Source organism: Equus caballus, chromosome 27, assembly GCF_041296265.1.
Source record: "Equus caballus isolate H_3958 breed thoroughbred chromosome 27, TB-T2T, whole genome shotgun sequence".
Classification (NCBI taxonomy): domain Eukaryota; kingdom Metazoa; phylum Chordata; class Mammalia; order Perissodactyla; family Equidae; genus Equus; species Equus caballus.
This window is the reverse complement of record NC_091710.1, coordinates 34,133,764-34,156,996: the sequence shown is the minus strand read 5'-3', so window position 1 is coordinate 34,156,996 and position 23,233 is coordinate 34,133,764. Positions and strand designations below refer to the sequence as shown.

At 41.3% G+C, this 23,233-nt stretch overlaps 1 protein-coding gene and 1 long non-coding RNA gene across 6 annotated transcripts in view; one reads left to right on the top strand and one right to left on the bottom strand.

Annotated features, from left to right (window-relative positions):
* The window catches only part of TRMT9B (tRNA methyltransferase 9B (putative)), a 55,031-nt gene extending 54,535 nt beyond the window's left edge, over positions 1-496 (bottom strand). For 4 of the 5 annotated variants that reach the window (XM_023630803.2, XM_023630804.2, XM_023630805.2 and 1 more), the window contains exon 1: positions 2-140. The gene's annotated coding sequence lies outside the window, so the exon portion shown is untranslated. Of the gene's footprint in view, position 1; positions 141-307 lie in introns of those variants that run through there. The other variant, XM_070253513.1, reaches the window with a different exon arrangement.
* LOC111770951 (uncharacterized) lies at positions 64-15,545 on the top strand. The gene is made up of 3 exons (XR_002804448.2): positions 64-186; positions 9,012-9,189; positions 11,599-15,545. It is a non-coding gene; the product is annotated as an uncharacterized lncRNA (long non-coding RNA).
* The last annotated feature ends 7,688 nt before the right edge of the window (positions 15,546-23,233 follow it).

Genomic DNA, 23,233 nt, shown 5'->3' with positions numbered 1-23,233 from the left:
CCTAGGCGGTCAGACCCCGGACCCGGGCGCACCAGCGCGCGCGCGGCGACCTGTCGCACCCCCTCCTCCCTGTCCCTGGAGGGAGGGCAGGCGCAGAGCCGGCCGAACTAGGGTGGAAAAGAGCCTTCTCGCCGCTCTCCTCTGCAGACCATTGTCAGCGCCACGGTCGCCAGCGCTTTCTGCACGGTATGGGGGCGGTAAGCTAGACCGAACCGCACAGTTGCAATGCTTTCCCGAAGCCGGGGTGAAAAAGCTGCTTTTGCATCAGAGCCGGGGGCTGTACCAGGTGTAACTTCCACCCGCTGACCTAATTTAGAGTGTGAGGACGAATGCAATAGGAAGAAACAAACGGAGGGCGCGCGGGCTCGCGGAGGAGCGGGGCGCCAGCAGCGCGCGTGCCCGAGTGGGAGCGCGCGTGCGCGCCGGGCGCGCGTCGGGGCTTCCACAGAGAAGTTGCCGCGATGCCACCGGGGCCGCGACTCGGCGGGCAGGGCTTAGGGGTGGCTCCGCAAGCTCCTCCTCCCGCCTCAGCCGGGGTCCTGGCTTGGCCCGCCTTCTCCGGGCGCGCCCCGCGCGGGAAGCGCTGCTCACTGGGCTCGGGCGCGTTCGGGCGGCCGCCGCGACCCTGGCAGCGCGGTCCCCGCCCCCATCGCCATCCCCGCCTCCCCGACCAGCCTTCACCTTTCCGGAGGCGGCGCTCGCGCACGGGCTGGCCAGGGACCGAGGCCCGCGGCGCCTCCGGGAGGGGAGGGCGGGCAGCCTGGGAGGCGCGCAGAGCCGACCTGGGGGAGGGTGGCCTCCCTGGCCAGTCCCCTGGGAACGCCCCGGCCAAACGTGCCCAGGAAGTGAGGCTCTGCCGCCCCGCTCAGTCTGGGGACGAGGGGTGACCTCCTTGCCTCCTCCCCGCGCCCTTCTCGTCTGTCCCTCCCGCCTTGGGAGAGGACGCCGAGGCGAGCACACCTGGCCCGCACGGAGTGCAGCCACGCAGTACCTGGAGTGACAACAACGTGCGGCTTAGCGCGTCTTTGCTCATTTGATCCTTGCAACCACCTACTTCAACGGAAGTGTCCCCGTTGTAGATGGATAACTGAGGATCAAAGGGCCACTGCTTAGACTCCAGATCTGTTCATTAAACGGCGTGCTTAATCCGTTAAGAGTTTTGCAAAACTAGCCCCATACAAGCAGCCTCTACTCGAAGGAGGGATGGAACTTGGGTTAGAAGGTTCTACATAAAATTGGACACAGATCACCCCCACCCCCCACTTCTGTAACAATAGGGTTAACTACTTTCTGCCAAGTCTTTAGCATAATAATCTTCAACCTCTGTTAGTAAACAACTCAGTAATCATCGGGAGGTCTATGTACTTTAAAAGATGCACGTGCCCAATATTGAAAAATTAGCATGTTTAGTAACTACCCTGCTGCCCTTTGTGTGCCAGGTTGATGCTCCTGACTCCATGGTGGGGGGAACTTCCTGTTGAGTATTTCCAGGCATGTTTTTTAGTGGAGACCCAACTATCCATCTCACATAGACCCCCGTGTCTTGAAGGGGCTGCTAAAAGGATGGGTGGAGATCAGCATATACAGTTTGCAATGCTGGAATAGTTTTCTAGTGCCACAGTATATTGGGGTAGCGGAGGGACCCCTTGCCTGGGCATCTTTAACACCATGCCCGGCATAATCAAATTATTTCCTCATTCTATAAAAGTTTCGTTTTTTCATTTAAAAGAAAAAAAAATCACGAGCCCAATTTAACTGTTCTTGAGCTGAATGCCAAATGCTCATTTTTGTTTCCATTCAACGGAGCTACAACTACAATCTGTCCTTGGACGCAGCGTATGTACTGGATGCTGTGATGTTCTCTGCCTTCTTCTAACAGTGCAATGGGGACAAAGCACACCTCAGTAAGTGCAGGACAGTGACTGGCACATGGTAGGTGGCTAATGAATGCTTGTCCAGTGAACAGGATCTCAGTAGAATGTGATAAATACGAAAGTGGCCTGGTTTAAATTCTGCAGGGAAACATGAGGGAAATCAGTGCAGGTGAGATGATCAGGGAAGGCATCTTGGAGGTGGTGACAGGCGTAAGGTCTTGATATAGAGAATTGGCTAGGGAGTGTGTTTGCTATACGTAGTTTCAAGATCTGGCAGAGGCAGAGGTTCTTAACCTTTTGTAGGTAGTAAGCCTCTCTGAGAATCTGATAGAAGCTTTGGAACTCCCGAATGTAATAAATACATGTAAAAATATTTGCCTTCATTTTCTGGGATTTCACAGACTGGCTGAAGCAGATCTGTGGGATCCCTAGAGGTCTGTGGACTTGAGTTACCATCTCCTTGTTTGGAGGCAGGGAGCAAAATACAGAGATTATTCTGAGGCCATGCTAAGAGGCATCTCCATGGCCACCAGCGGAATTTGGGTAATGGCTGAGGAAATGGGAAGAAAAATATGCTGTAAAGAAAACCTGTGTGCCAGAGAAGCCTAGCCCTCCCTCTTTGAACATGGCCCTTTAACACTGATGTTCTCCTTGTCCATGAGAATTTCACTTTCATCTCTCAGCAAGCAAGGGGGAGGCATAGATGAAACATGCCTGTCAAACGCCGGCAGGTGCTGATGCTGTGCGGTTATGCATGGTTATCATATTATTATCTCCTTACTTGTGCTGTTTGACATTTTTCATGAAAAAAAATTTTAATGAATTTTTGCTCTCGGGTAGATATAACCAATCCTATGAGATTTCTGAACCTGGCTTGTTAGAATGGAAATTTTGTATAGATAAAAAAAGATAGGAAACAATACAAGTATGCCAGTGATGCCCCATGTAAGATTGTTATTAATAACTAGAGTCTATGTAGAAATAGATTTTCTCTTATGGTGGTTTATGAGGTGTGCTGGTGATGGTCTCAACAGAAATTAGACCACTGTGGAACGTCGAACAAGTGTTCTCCTGTTTCTTTCTAAACTTGCGTTTAACCTCATTTCATATTGCTTAGTTAACTAAGTTCTAGTATTCTTATTCTATTTATTTACATACATAATACATATACATATATGCATATATACATATATGCATACACAATACATATATGCATATATAATATTGTAAGTATTATATAGTATATTGTAATATAATAATACTATATAATACTATATTATATAATATTATGGAATCCTATATTATAAATTATTAGAATTTTACAATATATTCTGTATGATTCTCTCTATATAGGATTTGGTATATATTCTATATATGTTATATTGTGTTATTATTATATTGCTTAGTTAACTCAGTTTCTTTATTAGTTACCTTTCTGGGTGTGGCATGCACCTCTTGAGGAGCAGATGGCACGCCATGGTTCTCTGAGTACCAGCTCTGCCCCCTTCTGAGAAAGGCAGCGACAGTGGTTCCTTATGCACTGGGGACCATACTTTCCATCATGTGACTAATTCAACCAAGCCTTCATGCCCACCTGAAGGAGTTGTCTGGTTTGTCCTGTGGCCCACAAGGCAGTGGCTGGAAGAATGCTGCGGGATGGGTATGTGCTGTGTTTCTTAGAGATGATAAGACCCAATCAGATCGTTTCCCAAGTGTCTTGGAGGCAAAGCCTGGATCTAGACCCAGGCGGGCAGTGCTCCAGGGCCTGTGTTCTTGACCACTCCGTTCACTGCGTCAGGAGAAGCAAAGACAAAGTTGAACCGAGCCACCTGCATGACCGAGTCACACTGGAGAGCGATGGATACCTTGACGACTGAGGAGCTCGCCCTGCTACGGTAGCTGGGGCTGCTGTGTTTCCTTGTTGACCTTCCGAATTGCTTATGACTGTGGACGCTATTGCTTGTTCTTCCTTACTTCCTTGTGTAGCTTCATAGGGAAGTAATGTCAATGTACATACCTGTTTCTCTTCTTTATAACCTGAATGAGCACAACCATATGATAGCATACTGATTGCCTGTGACACTGCCATGACAGGAAGGAGAGCTGTAACTGTCCTGTCCACGGCTCTGTCCTGTCTGTGGTCTTCTTTCCTCCTAATAAAAACACAACAGATACCTTCTTAGAGATATTATCCGAAAGCAAATTTCTACAAATCAAATCATATTTTCGGACTTTTTTTTTCTAGTAAAATAAATATTTTTCCACAAAAACCATTTTTCCTTTGAACTATTATGAAAATTATATCCAGAATTTAGCAGCTATTATATATAACCATTTATTAATGGGAATATGGAAGAAAAATATAATCAATAAATGCTAAAATCAAATTATTTCGTGTTCCTTCTGCTTGAGTCTATTACCAGCTCTCCATCGCTTATTAAATATCACAAATCCCGTGAAATAGGATACAATATTCCTCACAGCTGGCCCCAACCTACCTCTCTGGGGCCAAGGAAAATCCTGAGATTTCTGCAGCTCATACTGCCCTCCGGCTTCTTAATTTGTGACCTTTGTGTGAGCAACTCATGGAAGTTACTTTCCTGGAGCTTTTGACCATTCACTTATTTATTTTGTCCTCATTGTCTGTCCCAGTTCTTGGCATTTAGTTAAAGCCCAGTGCATATATTTGGATTAATTTGCATTTATTGCCATAAGCTTCAAAATGTACTGCATGATGCTTCCATCACTATTTCATTCATTTCAACTCTGACCATCTACTACCAACCAAGCCCTGGTCAGTGCTGGCTATTAACCACTTTGGGTGCTTATCTATTCTTACTATAAAGGAGACCAAAAAAATTGCTGTTTTTACCCACCTTTCTCCTCTTTTCAGTCATTACATATTTTCGAGTGATTTTAGCTAGTAGTTTAGCATAACAATACCTTGGGTGCGTAAGGACATGAGACCTCTCAACAGGTGGAGTGGTAAACGGGGGTGAGATTAGCTACAGCTTAGGGGAAGAAATTGTGAGGTGCTCCAGTCTCCCCAAAGTGATCACTGTAGGAGACTGGAGACAAAACAGTTTGACAACAGGGATAGACAAGCCTCAAGCTGTGTGACCTCATTGCTTTCAAAGGATGCCCCACAACCAACCAGTCAGACTGGGCTGCCCATCAAAGAGCTCACAGCTGTTGATAATATAAATCAGCACATCTTAGAAATAGGAGTGCTAACCAAGAGCTGTCCTTGGCATTTGGGAGCCTGCATGGGCTGGGGTCCAGTGTGCCATCCACCTAGGTCCTAAACTCTAACACTTCTCCAGCCATTTTGGTGCCAGAGAGTCTGGGCTGCTGCCTTTATACAATGCACTGGTGTTGTCCGACCTGTGAAGCCTGGAAGGCCTCCTTGGGGTAGACTGACTTTCCCAGCACGGAGTAGGATGGTTTCTTATCTGATAGGGTTTTATGGGCCTGGAAGAGAAACAGCCCTCTCCTCTCTGTCTTCCTAAACTACATACAAATAACCCTGCCAAACTTCTACACTTCTCAAGCACCAGTCTTTGGTCCTCTGCTTCTCTTTCTCTATAATATTTCCCTGGACAGCCTCATCCACCTTTATAACTGCCAGCAGAATCTCTGTGCAGATGTCTCAAAAGTCTGTGTCTCTGAGGTGATCTTCTGATAAACCTCCTGATCCACACTGCTAAGGACTTGCTTGACGTCTCCTTCAGGATGACCTTGATACATCTGAATCTGAAGTCCTATGCCCTCCATGGCCCTATCTAGCCACTTTTTTTCTTCTTCTGTGAATCCCTATCCTCCCAGTCACCTGGCACATCCTTAAACCCTTTGCTTCTCCTTGCCCTTCATATCCCATTAGCAACCACTGTCTGCCAATTTTATCTTTGTAATACTGTTATTTATCTGCTTCTCTCCCTTCTTATTATCTGTACCCTACTTGTTTATGCCCTCACCTATAATTGTCTCACCTAGATGGTTATAATAATTGTTTAATCTGGTCTCTTGAGTGTCACAGCTATCCCTTCCTTAAAACTTTTTAGCTTTTATCTGGAATTAATCTCTCTGTCCTGGGAATTAAGCAGTCTTTATCTATATACCTCTCATGACACTTATCACTAACTTTTATAACAAGTATTTTTTCATTTAGTGTTTTTTCAACAAGTATTCGTTGCACATTTATTATGTCCTAAACACTGTGCCTGGAAAACAGTGGTGAGCAAGACACATCAATGGAACTTATGGTCTGGTGGAATGACAGCCATTAATCGAATAATCACAAGTGTCACAAATACAATGTGCGATTCCAAACTGAAACAAGTATCTGGAAGGAAAGTTACAGAATGTCAGGAGAGCTCACGCATCCTGTCTGTCCTAGAGGAAAGACAGGTGTAGGATTCATCTCTGTGTCCTCAAAGTCTAGCCCAGAGCCATGAGTATGGAGGTGTTCGGTGTTTGTTGAAGGAACATATGAATTGACATCTAACACATAAGTGCGTGACACTTTCTGTATTGCACAGTGTTGGGTGAAATACACAGCAGGTATTGCCTCAAATACTGATCTCAACACATTGCTGCTTAAGCTGCTTGCTTTTGTTTCCATTTCCACAAATCCATGGGTCATCTGTTTCCAAATGCATCTTGTTTTCATTGCCAGTGCGACAACATGTAACTTCTTATTATCCTAGTAGCGTTATCAAGAACATTATTTATAGCAAACGTTGTTATACACACCAATAACTTGCTGTTCTCACCAGCACAGGCCCATTATCCCTCTGCCTTATAGTTCATAACGTTTGCTGAAGATGTAAAACAACATTGGTTTTTTTTGGCCCCGGGGGAAGCTGTGTCAGCCTCCAGCTATCCTTCATGTCCATTTCCTACTTCCTCCCCATCTCTGTGGCTATTTGGGTCTTGCTTCTGCATTCTTTTTCTCCTAACTTCGGCCATGTTGCTCTTTCATAGACTTCTATTTGTGAGCCTGTAATTTTTGGAGTCAGCTTTTTGCTGGAACAGTGAGCGACACTTGTCTCCTGGTTTATTTTATCTCTATTTTGTTTACAGTGCTATTACATAATTCTTTCTCAAGAATCACTCTCAGAAAAAGAATCTTAGATCTAATTCTTTTATATGTGGTGTTTGTTTTTAGCTTGAAATGGACAAGGGATGGGAAAGATGACCTTATTTGTCACAGTAGGGAAAGAAAGACTAAAAAATAAATTTGAACAACAGAAAATGTGTTGTATAAAAAATGGCATATCCAGCATGCAGAAAAATGCAGAGCTACGATCCTGAAGACAGTTTAGTGACCTGGAAATGCAACATAATGTTAAGTGAAAAAGCGTTTTGATCACTATTTTGTAAATATTACAGATTTACATATATGTATGGGAAAAATACTGGAGAAGTATACCAAAATGTTCATCGCACTTTACTCTAGGTGATGGAATTTTCGTCTTTATATTCTTCTATATATCTTTAAAGGAGGAAGAGACTATGTGTAGTTTTGGAGCAAAGCTCATCCCCAGTTGTAGGCACAGCTCTTTCCTAATGATTTTATTGATCTTCCATCCCTGCTGTTACCAAACGAGTATGTGAAAAGCAGTACGGACACGGGAAAGCCCTCTTGTTCTTGTCCTTTAATATTATTTCAAATTCTCAAGGGCAGCAGTATGAGTAAGCCCAATTGTATTGACATCCTGTTTGTTAGGTAATGTCAAATGTCAGCTCTCTGGCTAAGTATCTTGATTGCATCTCCCTACTGATAGTGGTAATCCTGAGTTTATATGAAAGTCAGCTGTGGGAAAGACAGAGACGTTTGTTCACTCTGTGCGTGTCTGAGTGTAAGTGCCCATGTGTGTGTTCGTCTGTATGTGTGTAGTTCCCAGAGATTTGATATTCTGGGGAAAACGGAGAGTGAATTTTGCTGTGGTTGTTTTTATTTGTCTCTGATGATATTTTTGGAACTTCTTTGTACAACTTTTGAAAAACTTTAGAATAAATTAGTATTTAAGATTAGGAACTAAAATATGTTACTAGAAGTTAACTTACTGTAAAACAGTTTCAGAAAGCTGTGCAATAAAACAATTTCGTTAGAAAACTATTTGCAATGGTCAAAGTACAGTTATTATCTTCTGAGAACAAGCAAGACAATCCTCTACTACACTCCTACTGGTAACCAGAGTTCTTTGACCCTGATCTCAACCAAGATGTCTGGATCTTAGATTACTTACCTAAAAAGTGAGGGAGTTGAGCTAGAGGATCACTGAGGTGCCCCCTCAGTTCTTAAAACAAAAAGCATTTTTTCGTGGGGGCTGGCACAGTGGCACAGTGGTTAAGTTCATGCACTCCACTTCTGTAGCCTGGGGTTCTCAGGTTCAGATCCCAGGCACAGACCTACACATGCTGTGGTGGCATCCCACATACAAAATAGAGGAAGATTGGCACAGATGTTAGCTCAGGGACAATCTTCCTCACCAAAAAAAAAAACAACAACAACAACAAAAAAACCCAGCATTTTTGCTTAGATCTAGAAAATTATAAAATAAAGAAGGGATTTGATGCCTTCTTTATCTTATTCATTTATGATCTAAAGGAGTAGGAGAGTCCTATTTTCCTAGCTGGATTTCAAAGGATTGGATGTAGAGTTAATAGTTGGTAGTAGCTTCTATTTAATGTATGTGAAGAATTTAGGAAGAATTTGTGACATGGAAGAGTAAGAAGACTTATTCTGAGAGGCTCTGGAGGGCAGACGTGGACCAGCAAAAGCAAGTTCCTGCGGTGAGCATTTAGACTCAACAAGAGGAAGAGCTCTCTAAAGTTGGAACTGCCTCAAAGCAGGGCTCCTTCAAGAGATACAATCCTTTGTCTTTGAACAAGCAGATGAAGAGGCCAGCTCGCCTATTGCTGATGTTTGCAGAGGGAATACATACATCAGAGAGGAGGCCATGCCTCCAAAATACCTCCAAGTCTTTTCCTGGGCTGGGTTTCTTGATGTGGTATTGACAAAGAGTGTTGAGGAACGGCCCAACACAGTCTCTTCAGGTGTTGGGACAAAGAACGAGGCTGGTATTTTCACAACCCAGCCTCTGCAACTCTTCTTTCACTGTCCTTCTCCAGGTGGTTTCATCTTCTGTATTATGGGAGAGAAACTGGCTATGTTTGCAAATAGTAGTCAGGCCAAGAGATAAACTAACATGGAAAAGGGCGGCAAAGACTGTCTTCACCTTATTGGAGGAATTCGGTGGAGACCAGAGCAGGGAATATGCCTCGGAGACGGTGAGGAACGCACACACAGGTGAGCAGGGGGAACAGCATGCTTGGGTTGGCATACCCAAGCTCATACCCGCTGACCTGGGATTTGTACTTCTTTTTTCCCATTTAACATGGAAAGAAGGAAAAGACATAAAATAAGCAAATAAAGATAATTAATAGGAAGGCGATTAAAAGCATAAAAAGTCCAACTGAGCAATCAAAACAACCACAAAAGGCCAGAAAAAGGTTTTTTTGTCTTTTTGTTTTGTTTTGTTTTTGTTTGGTCTAAAAGCAAAAATAATCAGCCATCACCCAACAAGAATAACAAAATGGGAGAAAATGCCTTCCTAAGGGGATGATTATAGGTGAGATGGCCTAGGGGTTGAAGCCACTGCCAAGAGGTAGACAGGGGGCAAAGTCCTTGGCTTGTGCATTTCCTGTTATAACAAGAGCAAACTCGTCCATCATTTTGAACAGTGGCTGTTCCATTCCCCAAGGCAAAAGCTTCTCTACACTTACTATTCCAGCCACATATAGGCAAGGGTAATGTAATATAATGTAAGTAGGTTTCCCTCATGAGCTCAATTCTATGTGCTCTGATTTCAAATTAGTATAACTTGAAGAGAACAATTTAAGAGAAATGTCAAGTACAATTTTCCTATATCCAAACTGAATACATGCTAAAAGAATTTTCTTTACACAAGGGTTCGCTTGACTCAAGAAACATCCATGCAAAAGAGAAAACCATCTCACACGGAAATAAAAATGATCATTTTTTTTCAAAAGTTCAATTTATACTTAAATCCATAAACTGCAATATACATATAAATTCAGTATATTTTAGCTCCAGCTTTAAAGAAAGTCTGAAATGGCTTGGAGTTCTAGAGTTCTACATCTCTGATTGGCGTGTTCCACTGTTAGTGAAATTTTATGTTAGAAGTTATTTGGAATTATTCCAACGTGAAGTTGATTCAGGATCCAGGTGCATGTTATAGAAAGAAGGGGAAAAATAAGGATTTGAAGAGAGATTTTACTTCTTTACTATTGACTGAGAGAGAAAAAACCTAGGAGCGAGAAAAACTGTTTGCTTCTCAGCAGATTAATTTTTAATGTTGCTGGCCAATTATTCTAACACAGGAGCAAAGCAAAGAGTTTCCTCAGGGATGTCTTCTTATCTTTATGAGAAAATAACATAAATGAATCATATCGTGTTAATAAAGCACTACACGTGTGTATAAAGTTTAAGAGATGTAAGAGATTTTTGAGATAATAGAGTGCATATGAAAGAAATAAATATTTACTCTAAAAATATCTGAAAATTCAGACTTGTATAAAAAAAGAAAAAAATTCATAATTATACCACTTAAAGACACCATTGCTAACATTCTGGTGAATTTCCTTCCTGTCTGTATGTCTGTGTCAATCTATTCAATATTTTTTAAATCAAAATTTGGATGACATTATGTCCATTTTTACTTTAAATTGTATCTTTGTACAACCTATCATGTTGTTAAGTAATCTCCAAAAACACTGATTTTATCATCATCCTATTTCATTTATAAGATATTTATCATGCACCAGGTGGTAAAGTATAATGATGTATTCACTCATGCAGTCCTTAGGAGAGCCTGAGGCAGCATTATTATTATTATTATTATTGTTGTTGTTATTATCCCATTGTTACTGAACCAGGCTCGTTTTGCCCACCACACAGCATGCCAATCACTGAGATGACAAGTTTTGCAGCAGAGAAAGGATTTATTCACAAGGCAGGCAAGCAATGAAATAGGAGAAAATTTTGGCTCCTGGAAAATGGGGATTAGGGCTATTTGTGTGATAAGGAGGCAGGGCGGTCTGAAGTGTGGGGATAGATGACTGGAGGTAAGGAGAAGCGAGGTTATTGATGATGTGTACAAGCGTGGTCAAGCTTCATGGCTCCTCATAGGACACTTGTTCACAAAGTGGTGGCGTTGGCATGATCTGAGGGTGTTTTCAGCTCCTTGACATCAAAGGGTCACCTGTCGGTCATCGGCGCAGGCCCAGTTGATGGGTCGGTGGTCTCAACCAGCCTGAACTGCACAAGGAGTTCACTCTCATTCCTGAAAAACAACCTAAGCACCTGTTACCACGGTGACCCAGGTGTCAGAGGTGTTATGTATAAGGAACCTAGTGGGAGTCTGATAATATGCTGTTTATCTACATGACTTTTAAGAATAATCATTAATGGCTATTTGGCCACCAGTTTCACCCCATTTTTTTTTTTTTTACTAATGAGGAACCTGAGGGTAAGGGAGGTTGTTGCCCAAAGCCAATAGATGACGGGGCTGCGACTTGAAATGATGTGGGTCTGACTCTAACGCCAGTATTCCTAATGATTATGATACACCACCTCTACGTGAGAAATGTAAATGGTCCAAATAAAATGACAAAAACTTTTCTTTTTGCTTGTCAGGAGATCCAGTAACTTCCTTCAGGAGCCTTTACCGAATAAATCACCATGACATTTGTATGAGTTGCATCTTCCTTCAGAGAGCACATACTACTCCCTGTTCAAGGTCTTCCATTTTCTTCTTCACGGCTCTGCGTTTTAAAAGGGCAACACATTTGTCTCTGTGCTTGGGGAACACTGTAAGCCTATCTTAAAACGATGTAAGGAAATCCAGAGAACAGTATATCTGGTTCTTTTAATAGTAATATTATGTGAATCATAAAATAAAGCCGTATAAAGTGTTGCTCTGTATTTTGACACTTACCATATGTTACATTGTGTTATTTCTCTCTTTATATGTGAGTCCTGATCCCTGCCTAAATTGTAAACTCCTTCAGTATATTATCTTTCTTGCATTTTCAGAATCTAGTGCATCGTCTTGCAAAATAGTTACTCAACGTTTGCTTGAAGTATCAATAATTAAATACTAAATACTTAAATGTTAAATAATAGTCCTTTAAATGAATTAGCCTTTATAGATAAGGTTATCTCTGTGGCAGAGATAATGCTAAGTGATCAACAAACCAGGTGCACTTACCTCCTCAGCGCTCGGGGCGACTACATAGCCCAGTCTCCTTTGCTCAAGTTGGACCGTGTCCGTGTGACTTCTTTCAGCTGAATAGAATGTGGGCGAAAGTGATGTCTGTCCTTCCAGTCCTGGTCCTTACTCCCTACAACCTCCTCTGTGATGTGATCTCTCTCTCTCTCAAACACACACAATTCGTATGGAAGACAGAACAACTAGATTCATGGGTCCATGAATCTCCACCTACTGAATACTAAATTTGACGTGATGTGAGCAATTGGGATTTGGGGGTTGTTTGCCATAGCACCAAATGTCCTATTGTATTTATCTTGTATTGAGTTTCATTTATGCATTAGGCGCTATGCCAATATATCCTCTACTATCTCCATTTCTCTTCCCTTTGCTCCTACTGTTTCTTCAACCTGAAATTCCCTCCTTCCCTTTATTAAAACCTTACATATGACTCAGCTCAAGTGTCACTTATCTGAAGCTTTCTTTCATATCACAGGTGGAATAACCTTGCTCCACTCTAAACTGTCACGGAAATTTATTCCCTTATTGCACTCTTGTAGCTGAGTATTTGCCACCATTTATCCCTAGTGCTTAACCTAGTGGTTGGCATTTATTAGCACTCAGTAATACTTGTCAACAAATGAATAAATGAATGAATTAATGGATGAGTGCATTTCATTTCTCCCACAGGTTTGATAAATTCTTTCTGTGTAAGATCCTCTCTCCTTTATCTTTATACTTCCCAGTGATGGGCACAGAACTTGGCACATGGGAGGCACTCAAAAAATATTTATGGAATGGCTCAACTGCTGTTGATGATGACAGAGGTCTGATTTTATTTTTTAGAGTACGTGTTCATCAGAGTTTTATAATTCTTCAAATATTTAGGGGCCGGCTCTGCGGCCGAGTGGTTAAGTTCGCGCGCTCGGATCCGGCGGCCCAGGGTTCGGATCCTGGGCGCGGACATGGCACCGCTTGTCAGGTCACGCACGTTGAGGCGGCGTCCCACATCCCACAACTGGAGGGACCTGCAACTAAGATATACAACTATGTACCGGGGCGGGGTTGGGGAGATAAAGCAGAAAAAAAAAAAAAAGATTGGCAACAGTTGTTAGCCCAGGTGCCAATCTTTAAAAGTGAAAAAAAAAATTTCATTACTTTCACAGATGAGAAATTTATCATTAAATTCGACCTAAATTCCTTTCTGTTGCAATTGCAAGTCTTCCGTGATTCTTGGTTACCCTACATCATAGCGCTTTGGGGCAGGAAGAGGTTCAGTCCTCATAAGCTATTTCTGGCTAGTTGATGTATTTACAGAAGAGATGGGAATGATGCAACTGCTCTCAATCAATACTGCTGCATTATTTCAGGAAACACAGGGTTTTTGGAGTCCTCAATCATATATTCCTTTTCCCATGTGGCTTCTATAATTGGTCACAAATTCGTGCTTGTGTGGAGATGGGAAAATAGGGATATAATTATTTAGGGAGAAATTAGGGAGGTTGCAATCAGCGGTGCTGGCTTTATTGCTGAAGGTTCAGTAATTAGTACATAAATAGAAAAGCAAATGTAAAAAATCTGTTTTCCAATTGTAAAATCAAGAAATATGTATCACGTGAGTAAGTATGGTGGTAAAAACTACATGGAATTAATTATTAGAAATATGGCCATTATCCAAAGTATAAATGTAATCTGATTTCAGAAAACATAGCTAAGCATTGAAAATGCCTATCATGATTGTTACTGAGCTGAACAGCCCCAAATTACGCCTGAAATTTAAAAATATATATTTATTGAAAAATATTAACAACAGCAAAGTAATCTTTTACCTTTTAGTTGTACAACTCCCATTCAAATATATTTTGGTGAAAATTTAAACAATAAGGAAGAGGTACAGAAAAAAGGCCCTTTTCGCAACCTCCTTCCCACTCCAATTGCACTCTCCTCTTAAAAGTAAACTCTCTTGAGAGTGTGTATTATCGCTGCAGACTTCTTTGCAATTGTCAGCACTTATTTGCCTATACAAATATGATGGATATGATGGAGAGCGGTTTTTATGTATTATCCATACATATCAGTTTGCCTCATTCTTTTTAACTACTGCTTTGACATCCATCATGTAGACTTACTATATTTTATTTAATCATTTCTCTTTTGATAGAGATTTACATTATTTCTGAATTTATCATTGTGAACTGCTATAATGAAATCACTGCATATGTCTGTTTATGCACATGTGTGAGTTATCCTGCAGGTTGGAAAGTGAAAAGTGGAATATCTGTATCAAAGGATATTTATTCTACTTTTAAAAATTTGATGGATATTCCTCAATGACCTTCCACCAGAACTCTGTCTAAGTATTGTCCCCACTACAGTGTATGAGAGTGCCCCTTGTCAGTTCTGGACATTAAAAATCTTTGTAATTTTTTTTTTTTTTTTTTACCAATTTTCTAGATAAAAAGTCTCATTATTCGTTTAACTTGAATTTTCCTAATTACTAGGGAGGTTGAGCCCCTTTTGCCATTTATGGTTCTTTTGTGAGTTACCTATTTATTTCACTTTGTCTGATTTCATTGGGTTAGATATCCTTTTCTTACTGATTTGTAAGAGACTTTTTAAATTCTAGATAATTCTTTGCTATAAATGTTGCAAATATTATCTTCCAGTCCATTACAGGTCTTTTCAATTTTGTTTGTGCATCTTTTGTCCTATAACAGCTTTAACATTGTAGGTAGTCCAAACTAGCAGTCTTTCATACGGTGGCTTCTGGGGTTTGTACTTTGCTTATGAAGTGTTTCTCCTTCCTATGATTGTAAAAATACTCATCTGTATTTTCTTGTAATACCTTTGTAATTTGTTGCTGTTATGGTGAGAGATAAAGATCATGGTCAACACAATGGAATGTCTCATTCAATGGCCATTCCACCCTCCTTCCAGATTTCCATATAACTAGGTTTTTTGGATCTGAGTCTGGTTCTACCAATAGGAGGTACTTATAAAAGACTTGTATTTAAACTGAGTTATTTAGAGAGAAAGGATGGGTATTCATTTGGCAGGCTTGGATCATGGCAGAGGTAGCAAGTTCTGGAATCAGCAACTATGGTGGCTGCTTCTAATTAGGCAGATGGATTCCTGTTTTGGCAGCTTCCAGAGATGGCAGAGGGGTGTGGTTCTGAAGCAACAGCTGTGGGAGCAGCTTCCTGATTCTGCAGCCTCCTCTTGTAGTGCGCGCATCAGTTCCCTTAGCTGTTGAATTCTGTGGTGTGGTTTTGGTAGTCATTTCTGGAAATTCAGCCTGAAATCTTTTTCTTCATTTATTCACTGAAACAATTTTGTGAACACCACACTCCCTCAATAAATTCCTTTTATCTCACGCCAGTTGAGTGGATTTTATTGTCTGCAACTAAGAACTTTAACAAAACATTATGTTTTTCACCCAAATCTGTCCATAATTACATTTTAAGGGTCAGTTTCTGCACTTTTCTTTTCTGTCCTATAATCTAGTTGTCTACTTCTGTGCTCAATACTACACAGTTATAATTGCTGTAGTTTCATCTTATGTTTAAATATAAGTAAGGATGTCTCTTTTCATTAATCTACTTTTTCAAAATTTCCTTGGTTATTCATGCACATTTTCTTTTCCAAGTGAACTTCAGAATTAGTTGATTGAGTTTCAAAAAAAATACCATTATTATTATAATTTCATCTGAATTAAGTTTAAATATTAATTTGATAAAATGCTTTAAAGCAGCAGTTTTCAAGCTTTTTGATTTCTGGAGACCTTTATACTCTTAAAAATTAGAGGACTTAAGAAAGCTTTTATTTATATGGAATATATCTATCAATATTTGCCACGTTAGAAATTGAAACCAATAAAATTTACAAATATTTATTAATTCATTAAAAATAAACATGACTCATTATATTTTAATATATAACATTTATTATGAAAAATAGCTATATTTTCCATAATAAAAAAATAGTAGGAAGAGTGACATTATTTTACATTTTTGCAAACCTCTTTAATGTTTGGCTTACTAGGAGAGAATTGGATTCCTATATCTACTTCTGCATTCAATCTGTTGTGATACGCTGCTTTGATTGAAGTATATGAAAAAAATTCAGCTTCACACAGATATATAGATGGAAAAGGAACAAGTGTCTTAATAACCCTTTCAGATAAGTGTGGATGTTTTTCTTCGATACTGTGCCACCATCTGGCAAGTAGTTGTTTCATAGAGGTTAGTAAAAACGTGGAATCTGAAATCTTATCAGCGAAGTTTTTGTACTCTAATTCATTAAAATCCATTGATCTGTCTTGCACTTTAAACAGATCTTCTCCCCATGCGTTTTGTAACACGATATATTAGTCACTTGGCAAATATTGCTTTACTGAGTTAGGCTGACCTTCCAAATATTAGCACATTTCATTATACAAAATTTAAAATTCCACTCATTCATATCACCACTGATCTCATCAGAAAAGTTGCCCAATATTGGAAAGCTGACAAGCTCACTATGGTGAATACAAATTCTCAAAAGTTTTAATTTTCATTTAAAAGCTTAAATTTTGGCATTAACAGTAAAGACTGTCAGTCATTTTCTTTGATGCTACAGGCCCACTTCATCTTACTTTCAAAAAGTGTTTACCAAATACTCAGGCCTGAATAACCATAGTTTTTTGTCATTTGTTCTTCCAAGTAAAAATGGTGTTCCATGAAAAAATAGACGGGTTACCAAAAAAAGTCTAATTTTGAGTTAATAGAGATTTTTGGAGTTCAGAAATGAGGATAAAGAATTGTGGACCTGACCTAGATTGACTTCATTACTGATAACACATTTCTTAGTTCACACTTTGGAGATCCTCTTGATGGATGAGACGGAATAAACAATTTATTTGACAGGTGTGTATTGAGCACCTGCCATGTGCCAGACACTGTTGTTCTTGGTCTGAAGTAGAACAAAACAAAGTTGTAAAGCTTACATTTCAATGAGGTGAGACAGATTACAAACATTTAAACAGATAAATATAATCCCAAATAGTATAGGATCTAGGAGGAAAAATGCAGCGTGATACAGACAGAGAAAATGACAAAGGTGTGATCACGGGGGTAGGGATGAGCTGGGAGAGGTGTGGATGGAGAATGAGGGGCAGCGCTATTTCAACAGAGCGGGTCAGCGCAGGCTACCCTGGCCTTTTGGCCAGAGATCTGAGTGAAGTAGGTAGCAAGCAATGTGAATATCTGAGGGAAAACCTGTCTGGGCAGAGTAAACGTCGAGTGGTCTAGGAAAAGGCATGTTCTAGCACGTTTGAGGAAGTGTAAGAAGGCCAGAGCCAGAAAGCAGCAGAAAGCAAGGACGAGAGTGGAAGGAGAGCCTACTTCCAGATCAAGTCTGATAAGGACGTGGACTCTTATTCCAAACATGACGGCACATCATTCGTAAGGGTGTTGAGCAAGCAGAGCAGTGGCACAATGAGGTTTATGTTTAACAGAATTACTCCAGCTGCTGAGTGGTGAAAAAGGGGAGTAGATTGGGTCCTGGGGTTTGGTGCTCAATATCCATTTCAACTGCTTTCTAGAGTGCCTTCCCATCCTACAGACACAAGAAAGCTAAAAACCACATCCCCCAGATTCCTGTCTAGCTGGGGTTCCGGAGGTGATGTAGGTTCCACCAATCACAAGAACTCACATGAAATTTAGTAAGGTAAAGGCCAGGGGCTGGCTGGTTCTTCTATTTTCTGCTGGCAAGTATCATTGCCAAGAGAAGTGGCATCTCCTGATCATGATGGCTTCCTGTTTGTGGCAAAGCAGTATAGTTTTGGATGCATCAGCTTACCAATTGAGTGATTATAGAAGTGGCAGTAGCTTTCTTGGTGGTCTGGTTCTACAGTGTAGATCATCAGAGTTTTTACTGGGGGCTCAAATTGGCGTTTGTTTCTTCAGCCTTCCCACTGATTCTCTAAACCATTGAAAGGACTTCTAGTAAGTTTCTTTCTGCTAAACTGGCAAGATTAGATTCTGGTCTCTGCCTCAATAGGGAAAGCCAAGATGGAGACTGGGAGGCTAATTAGGAGGCTACTGCAGAACCTTGCAAGATAGGTGGTGGTGGGATATCAGAGGTGGGGATGGTAAGAAGTGTTTGGATTCAAGATATATTTTAAAGGATTTTGATGGATTGGATGTTCAGTGTGAGATTGACAATTGTCAAGGATGATTCCAAGGCTTTTTGCTCTGGGAAACTAAAGTAATGATGGTGGTACCATTTTCTAAGAGGGCAAACTTTGAGAGTGGAGCAGGTTTGAGAGAAAAAATCCAGAGTTTAATTCTGCAAAGTATGAGATGCCTATTAGATATTTACATGGATATATAATATAGGCAGGTGAATACAAGAGACCAAAGTTCATGGGAAAGGTCAAAGTTGGAATATATGTCTTTTAGAGTCACTGGTATAAAAATGCTGTGGATAAGATTGTCTGTAGAAGAAGTGTAGAGAGGAGAGAAGGGGAAAGGAGGAGAGAGGAGAGAAGGAGAGAGGAAGGAAGGGGAGAGGAGGGAAGGGGAGGGGAGGAGAGGATGTGGCAAGACCAAGCTGTAGATATTTGGAAGAGGAAGATGATTCAACAAAAGAGAGAGAGAAAAGCAGCAGTGAGGTAGGCAATTGTTGATGCTCTCCAGCCAGAGATGCCAGGGGCACACCTGTAATTGAACAAAGCTGAGTTTAGTACCCATTCCAGCAGGAGAGAGAACAGACCATGGGGAGCCACGGAGTCTCAATCAGAGGGTGCTGGAATGACTGTTATAAGATTTGGGCTTGTGTCAGGTGATTTTGGGGAGGGTGAAGTGGGACTTTGGTCTGGATTGGATGCTGTCAGGAAGAGAGGATGATTCTAGGATTGGATTTCCGAATAAATCAGCGGAGAAGAAGAGTAAAGACAAGAGCATGGGTAAAGCCGTGATTGATAAAGGAGCAGCAGGCCCTTGGATTAGCCAGGAGAGGGGGACGTTTGTTATTTTGTTGGTTTGGACAACATTCACGTGTAGGATTGTGTTATGACGGCATTGTGAAGCAGTCCTGGGGTTTTTTTCTTTGTTTTAATGCCTACGTCACAGAGTGGCCTTTTCTGAGGTTGATGTTCTGTGAAACTGTTTACGTTCAAACGGAGAACACTGGGCCCAGCTGTGAGTACAGGGCCAGCTCCCAGCAACCCCAAGGCCTGACTGTGCATCAGGTCAGCTCCCAGATGCCAGGGGCTGCTTTTCGCTTTCTCAGAAGAAAACTAGGAGACTGGTGTCACCAAAGCCAGGACATCAAAATGATTCGAGAAGGGAAGAGTGATCAACTCTTTAAAACACTGCCGAGAGGTGTGATTAAATGGAACTGAGAAGTCCCTACTGGATTTGTCAATATATAGTTTTTGGAGACCTTGACAAGAATGTCGAAAGTCAATTGGATTAAAACTTGTAAAAAAATCTAAGTTCTAGTTTCGGCCGTGTTTTAAAAACTAGTTATTCAACCTTGGAAAAGTCAATTCACTTTTCTGAATCTCAGCTTTCTGTTTGTAGGATGAAGGAGTTCACCTTTATGGTTCCTAAATCGCTGGGGTGACAGCATGGTACAGAGTCTATAATATAGAGCAGAGGTTCTCAAACCCGAGCATGAACCGGCGTCACCTGGAGGGCTTGTTAAAATACAGCTTGCTGGGTCCTACCCCGTCCGAGTTTTGATTCAGTAGAATTTGCATTTCTAACCAGTTCCCACATGAGGCTGCTGCTGCTGCTGGTCCATGGACTATGTTAGTGAATTACTGGTATTGACAAAAAAGAAATGGAGTCTGTGATGATACAGACCTGGTATCAAATCCTGGCCCCACTTTCTTGCTAGGATATCTCGAGGAAGTCACTAAAAGTCTTGGAGTGTCAGCTGCCCCAATGCTATGAAGTTCAAAAGTTGCTGCTCCCCACCCCTCTGGCCTTGGCCACCTCTGTTCCCAGTCCATGTCCTTTTTGAAGCAAGACTTAGCATTTATCAACAAAGCAATCCAATGTCTATTTTATTAAAACAGGATTTTTTTTGGTGGGGGGAGCAATGGGAGAGTAAGAATGGAGGAAATGGTTTACACTGCATACATTTAACAAGTAAATTATTGTTTTTTTTAAGTCCTATAAACATTAATTTTCCCTTTTGATGTCTCTCCTCAGTGACCAGCCTCCTGGCTTCCTTCCATTCATCCTTGGACAGTCTCTCACACAGACTTTTCCTTCCCTTCTTTTCCTCTACTCTTATCCTTTCTATTTTTATCTTCTTTTCTTTTCTTTCTCTTTTTCTTTCTGTCTTTTTTTTTTTTTTTTTTTGGTGAGGAAGATTGGCCCTGAGCTAACATCTGTACCAGTCTTCCTCCATTTTGTATGTGGGGTGCCACCACAGCATGGCTTGATTAGCGGTGTGTAGGTCCACATCCAGGATCTGAACCTGCAAACCCTGGGCCACAGAGGTGGAGTGTGCAAAATTAACCACTACGCCACTGGGTCAGATGCTCTCTGCTTTTCTTAAGCAGAATATTTTTGCTCCAGTGTCTCCAATAGATACTATACTTCCTCCCAATTTCAAGATCAGCAAACAGTGGACTTTCAGGTGACCAGAATTTATACTCTCTAAGTAACGCTTGAGGGGATTTAAAGGATAAAGACATTTAGCTTGCATCATATAACAAGTTAGTAAGACTATATACCTTTATAGGTGTTTGGAGGACTAAATGAAATGTGAAATGTGACGTGCCTAGCTTCATACCTGACACATAGTATGGGATCGATAAAAATAAGTTCTTATTTCTCCCAACTGCCAGATCTCAATTTTTGTGATTTATGATTTTATCTTTTTATGTTTTAAGAACAGTCATGGAGAAGCCAGCCCAGTGGCACAGCAGTTAAGTTCGCATGTTCCACTTTGGTGGCCCAGGGTTCACCAGTTTGGATCCCAGGTGTGGACCTACACACCATTTGTCAAGCCATGCAGTGGCAGGCGTCCCATTTATAAAGTAGAGGAAGATGGGCACGGATGTTAGCTCAGGGCCAGTCTTCCTCAGCAAAAAGTGGAGGATTGGTAACAGATGTTAGCTCAGGGCTAATCTTCCTCCAAAAAAAAGGAGCAGTCATGGAAAATATCTAACTCACTATTGGAGAGCATTCCCAAATAAGCAATCTTACTCATCTTGGGCTTCCTTGTCTTCTCCACATGATTGATAAGGACCCACAAGTGGGTTCTGATGACTTATATTGGTTTCCTTGAGAGCCAACCATCAGGGAATAAGCTGATGGATTAAAGTACCGTACAGACAATTTAAAAGGCTCTCCACGCCCAGGAACCGAACTCGGGCCACTGAAGCGGAGGGCACCAAACTTAACCACTAGGCCACGGGGCCAGCCCTTAATGGCTCTTTTGGTATATTGTCATTTCCATCTCACTGTCCTTATCGGTCAGTTCCCACCAGTAGCTAAAAGATTGGAAGGCTTAAACTTAGTGTTCTAGCTTAAATTCAATGTTCCAAGAGCCTTCCAACCTGACAGCTGTAATGTCTGTAAGTCTATTAGTCTACGGTTCCAGGAATTTCACAGAGATGCTTTGGTCAGACGATTTCCAGCAAGGACGTATTAAAATGCATTTGTCTCATCTGTCTGTGAAGACCTTGAAGTGGAAACAGTTCGTTGGAGGGATTCAGCCTAGGGTCGGCTCCTCACTCAGCTCTAAGTGTATGACATTTGAAGCACTTTCCTGCCAACAGAGGTGGAAGGTAACTGTTGATTCAAGATATTGACAGTACTTGGCAGGACTCCTTACATGTAACCCAGACACTGGAATGGATTTTTAAATTAAACTCCCTACTCAATCTTCTCTTCAGTCCCCAGATCTGGGAAAATATTTTATTAACAGTCAAATGCTGAGATAATATCTAAAAGCTGCACCTACCTATTAGGGTTCCATTCTGGACCTTTTGGCTTGTTAATCACTTTTTCCACCATTCTGCGCATCTCTGCCCACCACCAACCATCCCAAATGTTGCTCCCTTCCTTGGCTTCAGAGCTGTCTCCCACAGTCTCCTTGAAGCTGAAGGGCTCTGCCTTCCTCGTTTTCCTTAGCCCTGGAAGGCAGACCATAGAGCCTTACACAAGGTAAAAAGAAATCCACAAATATTTAAGCATAAAGAGGAAACCAAATACTTATGAGATCCAAACTTTGGAGTCCACTGAAGTCATTTACAATCTTGGAATAAGATTCTTGCATTTAGGTGTTAACATCTGGAAGAAAACTGAATCTCTTTATGTAGGAATACTCAGACTACCCTCCTCTGAAAGCTTCTGTTTTCTTACAGGAAAGCAGAGTGTTCTCTGAGACTGCCTCACTACCTTCAAAACGTGTCCCCATGTTCAGGGCTACGTTTCCCAGTTCCTAAACATCACCTTTCCAAGTTTAAAATGCTCCTCTCTGAGTCCAGGTCCTAAGGTTTTGGACCAAGAGCCGTAGTCTGTTGGCATTTTCTTAGTGAAGAAACTCTCAGTCCAGTCAACATGTCCTTGGGCTGTCAATCAAACTCCACATGTATAAACAGGTCCACCAGGATGCATCTGTGTGCAAGCCAAGGAATCAGGACAGTCAAGGGGCATGATACTTCTAGGATATTACACTGCAGTCCACGTTCATAAAGGGCGGAATTAAGTGAGGCATAATTTTAACCGCATAATAGTTGTGATGGTTAGGAAATTCTCTTCATTGAATTTCTTTTCTTTTATTTCCTTCATTTCTTCCTTCCTTCCTTCTTTCTCTCCTCCCTTCCTTCCTCCCTTCCCTCCTTCCTAAATCTGTAGAAAGGAACAGGTAAGACTGAATTACTAAGCTGTGCTGGGAGTTGTGTACATTCAGTTGGGTCACAAGTTTCTTGTTATTTTGAGGCAATTTGCCTCATTAGCAAATGACATAGTATTCCTGGTTGATTCCTCTGACTAAGATTTCTATTAAGTTAATAGAAGAGATTAAATTAAGGTAACTGAAAAGATTTGTAATCCC